General features: G+C 44.2%; 1 pseudogene; it reads right to left on the bottom strand.

Moving 5' to 3' along the window:
• Positions 1 to 6,419: 6,419 nt before the first annotated feature.
• LOC116880855 lies at positions 6,420 to 6,516 on the bottom strand (annotated as a pseudogene).
• Between the last annotated feature and the right edge of the window lie 564 nt (positions 6,517 to 7,080).

Below are 7,080 nucleotides of genomic sequence, written 5' to 3'. Positions count from 1 at the left end.
AAGGGGCACAGATCAGTGGAAACGAGGAGAGCGCTTGTGATGGAAAGGAGGATGTCCCAGAGGAAGCGACGCTGGCAAAGAACTTGACACTGAAGGAACCCTCAGAGATAGTTCCTGACATTAAAAGTACAAAGGATAAAGTGGAAGAAGCAGATCTGGACTTAGAAAGGAGTGTGACAATTTTCCAAGGCCTGGAGAAGACGCTCCATTGTGGGTTATATAATAAGCGTTTACAAATACAACACTTTGATTCTTAATGTCTCCGATGTTTTAAATTACAGCGTACTAAATAAATATGAGTTTGGCCATGTTTTATTTCCCTGTACGTTCATAACTGCTGGGAAGAGAGTCTTTAATCTTTTAACATAAGTGTAATCCACAGCACAAGCATATTTCCCCATCCATGCATGAGTAAGATCGCTTTGCACGGCTTCTGCTGGGGCGGCCATTCCCAGCATTCTGCACCGCCACTCACAGGAGACCGCCTGCACTTAAACTTGGGCAGAGGGACGTAAAACCTGGGGCTGTTGTTTGTCTTCCTTTTGATGTTCCCACTTCAAGAAATATACAAAATTCAAATATTTTGCATTATAAAGTCTGACTTCTGGGAAATTGCAGAGCAGTGAAATGTACACCATTCCTCTCCTCTTTCTGGCAGCTAATTCAAATGAAACAGGTGGTGGGGAACAGAGTATTGTACTTGTGGAAGATGAGAGAGAATTTCGATGGCATCTGGAAGGATGTTATCTGATGCTAATGCTGATTTTCTCCTGAGCTTCATGATTGCCCGTTGGTGGAGCCGCGCAGTGCTCTTAACACTGTCAAGAACAATTTTCTCCTTGAGTGATCTTTTCCAAAAGGGTTCTCACTGATGAGTTATTTTTCATTATTATTAGGATTTAAGTACCACACTTAACTCAGCCTTCTACATTCTGACATGTAACCTTTAGCTGTCATTGTAAAAAGATAAACAGAAGTGAAATTCTGATATACCTGGTTAAATGAAAGGAAACCAAGAATGAGAAATATTTATGCAAAGATAGTCATATGAATATTTTTGTCCATGCTGCATAAACCACTGAGCTGATTCTACAAGAAAATGCGCTAAAACTTCCTGTATTAATTTTATGACTCTATCTCTTTAAGTCCATGGAATTATATCTATCAACCATGTGAAGATATGTTGATTAACTATAAAATTGAATTTATAGTTTTCAGGGATTATTCTTTCTGAACATTCCTGGGCTTGGGCACTATCCTATCAGTAGCGAGGCTCCCAGACGCGATGTGGCTTTCACTCAAGGGGGATTGCAAAATCTCTAAAGGGGGCCACGGTGTGAACCCCCATCCAGGTCAATCTGATGTGGTGGCCCTCTCAAGGGATCGCAACCCCCCTCCCCCCACCACACACACATTACAGTTGAGAATCACCTGACAAAAGTCCAGCATCCTTAAACTGTGAAGATGTGGGTCCACGTTGCCGCTCACCTCTACTTACTGTCTAACACACAATAAACCGTACCGGAAATGCCTCTGCCCTGGGTTTTCTATGGGATCAAATAAAACAAAATACATGAATAAGCGTTGCTGGTAATTGGAGATGTGTTTCATTTGAGACCTATCCTTCCACCCCAATACCCACCTGTCTGAAGCTTCCACTGGGATTTCTAAGTTTTGGGTTAAGTCATTCGTTAGCGATGTTCCTTGTGAAATATAACTTCTTTAGAAGGCTACCTGAATCCTCAAAGCAAATTTATTTTTAATTATTTAGAACTCCTTGAACAAATGGAACAGATAAAAGGTCAGTTTTCATGTTGGAGAAGGAAGTAGGAAATCCAGAAGACAGGGTTTAGGTGGCAGGGACAATCTCCGCAGGCCGACTTCATTCGTGTACAGTCTACCCTCCTCGCCCACCCAGATGCTTCAGCTGAATTAAGCACCTTAAGACTTGGCTCTTCCCAACGCAGTAACTAACACTATTGTCTCATGACGGGACTCCTGTTCTTCTATAAGACACCCTAGAGAGCTCCCCCTTACCCCCCGCCGGCTTCCAGGGTGCAAGGACACCAAGAAGCAGCGTGTGTAGCCCAGGAGAGGTGTTACTGACCCTGAGCAGCGGGGGCTGGCACCCCGATGTGGGGCGTGCTGCCCCCAGGCCCGTGAGGGATGCCGTGTCCTGTGGACGAGCGGGGCAGCGGGTGGTACTCTGCGGGAGCGCCGGGGCCACTCGGTCCTGGGGAGAAACTAACAGCAGCTGCTGGCCATTGGCTTTGAGTCCCTGGCAGGTGCAGTGGGCCCTCTCTCTTCCCATTGTCAGAGCAACCCCGTGGGGCCATCAAACCACCACCCAGCTTTTTTCCTAGATGACGATGCTAAGTTTCAGAGAGTTGAACCAGCTCATCAGGTCACCGGGCTTGTCAGCGGCAAACCAGGAATTCTCCTCGGGACCGGGAAGGAAGACCCCGGCTGGTAGCCACCCAGGGCTCCCTGGATCCCCGATTTCCCAGCGTGTTGTTAGCCTTGGGTCTGACTAGCGCAAGATTGCAAGAGAACGGGAAGAACTGTTCCATGCCACCTCATTGTGTCATTTATTTTCTTTTGTTCGCATGGGCATTTCCTTACCTCCAATCTAATCTATGAAGTTAATGGGGGTGTAAATCCCTCCGAATCACCATCTGCCGCCTCCCTACTGCAGGATGCCATTAACATGGTAATGGCTCATTCCAGCTGAAATCTGTTAAAAATTCCCCAGCGCCTTTGCAAAGCCACTGCAGCTCATGACTGACTATGTGCCCTGTGAAAACCGACTTGCTCTGACAAAGCGGTATAAGAAGCCCCTGTATTTGAGGGTTAGGAGATAATGGTTGAAATGGCCTGGGGTCTAAGCTGGGAGAGAGAGAGAGAGAGAGAGTGAAAAAGAAAAAGAAAGAGAAAGAGGGAGTGCCCAGGAAGGGTAAGGAAAGGAAAGGAAAGAAAGAAAAAGCTAGAAAGGCAGGCAGGCAGGAGAGCAGGAAGGATGCAGGGAGGGAGTGACAAGAGAGTAAATCAGCAGAGCCGAGGAAAATTTTGTATTGATTGGAGATTTGAAGACATGGACCGGAGCACAGCAAACTAGGAACTGCATAATGGATGGAGGATGTACTTTCTGGAACAGTCCTAGATCAAAGATCCCACACAAGGGCCTGGAATCCATAAATTTACTTGTAGTGCCAGAAAATGATTCAGAGAAGCTGCAGAATGCCTGGGAAGTTTTCTTTTCCGATCACATTCACTCACAAAAGAAATCGGCAAGGCGTTGTTATCCATAGCACCGGGCAGGATTTCTTCTAGACTCCTAATTTGCCAGAAGATTCTTCTTGGGTCAAATAAGACCCAGTATGAAGAGAAAACAGGAGGGAGATATACTGCTGCTAGGGAAGGTAGAGTGGGTGGAAGTTCTTGAAAAACAGCCAGAGCAGAGGAAACCACTGAGTGACTGGGAGTTCCAGGGAACCGGAGGCCTTTAAATCCTGAGAAAGAGAGTGGCTGGTTTTTTTGCTGGTTTGTTTTGTGTTCCCACATTGCCTTGTAGACCTGGAACAGTGGGAGGTGTGGATCCCAATTGTCTGTGTGTTTCTCATACGTTGTGAGGAGATCTGCTCTGTTAAACAGCTCATCTGAATTGCAAACAAGAGATTTTGCGGGGATGATCATTGGTTCTCCTTACTGACCTGCAGCTAAGTACTGACACGCAGAACTTGGTTCTGGATGTTGACAAGCATCTAGATATTGACATATGGAACTTTCCATAATAGCAATAAAAATCAAGTGGTCACCCTTTTCACTTGGAACCCTTTCACTTTCATTCCTTTTCACTTGGAATTCACTTGGAATTGGGTGTTTCCCACACATATCTCATTTATTACTTACCAGAACTTTCTGAAGGCTGTATGACTACATTGATTTTGCATATGGGGCAACTAAGGATCAGAAAGAGTAAGTAGCTTGTTCAAGATGAAAAAACTAGTCAGTTGCACTCTTGAGAGAGGTAGTGAATGTGAGGAACTCCCCATTCCCAACACACACACACACACACACACACACACACACGCACGCACACATATAACACAGATTCTAGAGTTCTTTTATTTGCCTGATACATTCGTAGATATTTGGGCAATTCAAATTTCCCTCATTTTTTTTTAGAGACATGTGTAAGATCAGACCGGAATGAGAGCTAACCAGTGGAATTTTGAAAATATGATGCATGTGAACACGAGATACTTGAAACCTAGTTTGCTTTCGTCACTCTCCCCTTTATTTCATTTCATTTTCGAATTGGCTCAGTTCTTATACTTGAAATGGCTTAATGGTCATTCCTGGTGTGTACATTTGTTACTAAGTTTATTTCCTCAGTTATTCTTCACAGATGATGGTGACCTCCTGTCATTGCCTTTCCCTTTTCAACCTACTGAGAAAAGTACTCTCTCGGAACATCACGCCACTGGCCCATATTAAGCATATTGAATTGAAAGAAATAGCTGGAAGGTCACAGCAGTTGGGTGACAGTGTGAACAGTGGTGAGTGGGGGCTCTGCTGGTTAGCATCAGGGCTGGGTTTGTGGTCTTAGGTCTTACTCAACTCGAGTCCCAGTGGTCGTCGATAACGATGAGGATAAAATGGCCTCAGAGCATAAGGAGGTCAAAGGGGTAGGGCCTGTTGGATGAGTGTTTCAAATCCCCAGCAAAACGAACTGATAATCCCTAGGGGATTGCTCCCATGGAGGGCAATTCTGCGAGAAGTTGCCAGGCTTCTGCTCAGATACGCTGCAGGGGGAGGAGGAGAAGAGTCTCGAGATGGAGGGAGGAGAGGTAGAGTAGGGGTGCTGGTTTAAAGGAAAATGCTCTTAGGTATTGGATCAGCTTCCAAGTTCATCATAGATGGGCCATGTGCCTGTTCATCAGTGTCCTCCTGACTGCATGGTCCTTCAAGAGCACTGTTGTTTGACCTTCGACATATTTGCACATTAGCTCTAATTTCATTTAAAATACAACCAAATGTGGGCTAAGAGGGTCTACACATCATCTCCTGTTCATTTCCAGAGACCAGCTTAGTCCAAGTCACCATGAGAACAGAGGCCATGTGATCTCCAAGTCCTACGTACCTTTCTCTGAAGATTAGGCCAAAGTTCTGTAATGAATCTTCAAATACTAATTTATACTCCTGTTCATCTTATACCAATACACACACACAACTGTACTCCTAGGACCTTCGCTGACATTGTAGAGAAGAGAGCACTGGACTTGAAGTCGAATTAGGTGGGCCCAACCCATGACAGTCTATTTCTTGGTCCCAGATCGTCCCTGAAGCTCAGTGTCCTCATGATTAAAATGGTTAAAATAATATCTACCAGGAAACATTGTTATGAAAATCAAATGCAATTGGTATGAAGGCTCTTGATAAAGTATTTAGTGAAGTACAGACATAAATCTTTATTTTTACTTCATGAAGGAACTAGGCAGTTTTGGGGACCTACACCATTAAAAGTAATTAGTATGGAGAGAGTCCATAAGATGACAAAGGAACAGGTACATAGGGAACAATAAGAAACCATAGAAGTGTTTTTGATCCATAAAAAACCTCAGGGGTACCCCACAAGTTGCAGATAAGAAGACTGAGACACTGAATTTTACAAGGTCCAACACACCATGGGTGACAACACCAATTCTAGAAACCAGGTCCTCTGATTCCCAGTAGAATGCTTGTTGTGTGGTAAGACAGAGTTCCAAAGGATTAACAAAAAGTGCCTTAAACTATCGTCTTAATGTACCTACAGACGGTCATCTGCACCACATTGCTTTTCTAGTTGATATGGTGCACGTCTCATGTCTCCTCATCATTCACAACCTCAAAACCCCTTAGTTTGTGAGGTCCTTAAGAAGCGTGTGTACTGGGCGCCTGGGTGGCTCAGTGGGTTGGGCCACTGCCTTCGGCTCAGGTCATGATCTCGGGGTCTTGGGATGGAGTCCCGCATCGGGCTCTCTGCTCAGCGGGGAGCCTGCTTCCCTTCCTCTCTCTCTGCCTGCCTCTCTGCCTACTTGTGATCTCTCTCTGTCAAATAAATAAATAAAATCTTTAAAAAAAAAAAAAGAAGTGTGTGTACTGTAATACGGTGTATACCTTAAACAGCTTCAACAGAGTTCCACGATTAAAGCTGGAATTCAAGTAAAATTTGCTCAATGAATTAATCTATTGGATCCCATTTCTTAGGAATGCCTTCTGAATGTATAACCCGTTAGCTCTTGTTTTTTTCCAAAGCTTTACCTTAGTGTGAATGGTTATTAAAAGTTTCGCTTATATGACCATCGGTAGATATATTAAGAGGATACCTGTTCCTTCGTCATCTTAGGGACGCTTTCCACGCTAATCACTTTTATTTTTAAAATACATAACACTTTGAAAATTGGTGTGTTATCCTTGCACAGGGCCCATGCTAATCTCTGTATCTTTCCAGATTTATGGGCTGCCAAAGCAAGCACCACATTAACTACTTTTAATGTTTTAGGTACCTCATTTAGGGAGGCCCTGGAGGGCCAGTGTGAGCTGATGGGTGAGAGTGGCCCATCACATGCAGTTGTAAGAGTTGCCTAGCTGGGGACAGCAAGCAGAGCAGTGGATTTTTACTGGACATTCTGGGAGGTAAGGAAAACAAACACAGTAATTCAAAACGCATTCCATCAAGTAGTCTAGGTGGGTGAGAACCACATCTAAGATACTTTCTATTATCACTGTATTTGCTATTACACATTAAAGTCTTTTAGAAAATGTATATTATGACTGTGATAGACTGCCACAAATAGATAGCCACAAATTTGGAGGGCCTGACATTTTTGTCCATCTTCGTTTTTTCTAGATCCTTTGAGAATCCTCTCCTCTCTTCTATGTGGTCCCTCACAGGGGAGGAAGTGTAAGTCAAGTTTGACCAATCATGGTGCAATGGTGATTGGTTTCAAGATGAGCATGGGGACCATACCTGACCAATCAGAGTCATTGTCACACAGAGATCTTCAGAAAGATCAACGTTCGCCCTTGAGTTTGCTA

The sequence above is a fragment of the Lontra canadensis genome, unplaced genomic scaffold, assembly GCF_010015895.1.
Source record: "Lontra canadensis isolate GAN:19392208 unplaced genomic scaffold, GSC_riverotter_1.0 scaffold68, whole genome shotgun sequence".
NCBI classification, from domain to species: domain Eukaryota; kingdom Metazoa; phylum Chordata; class Mammalia; order Carnivora; family Mustelidae; genus Lontra; species Lontra canadensis.
Note: the sequence above shows the minus strand (reverse complement) of the source record. Positions and strands in the feature narration are given on the sequence as shown.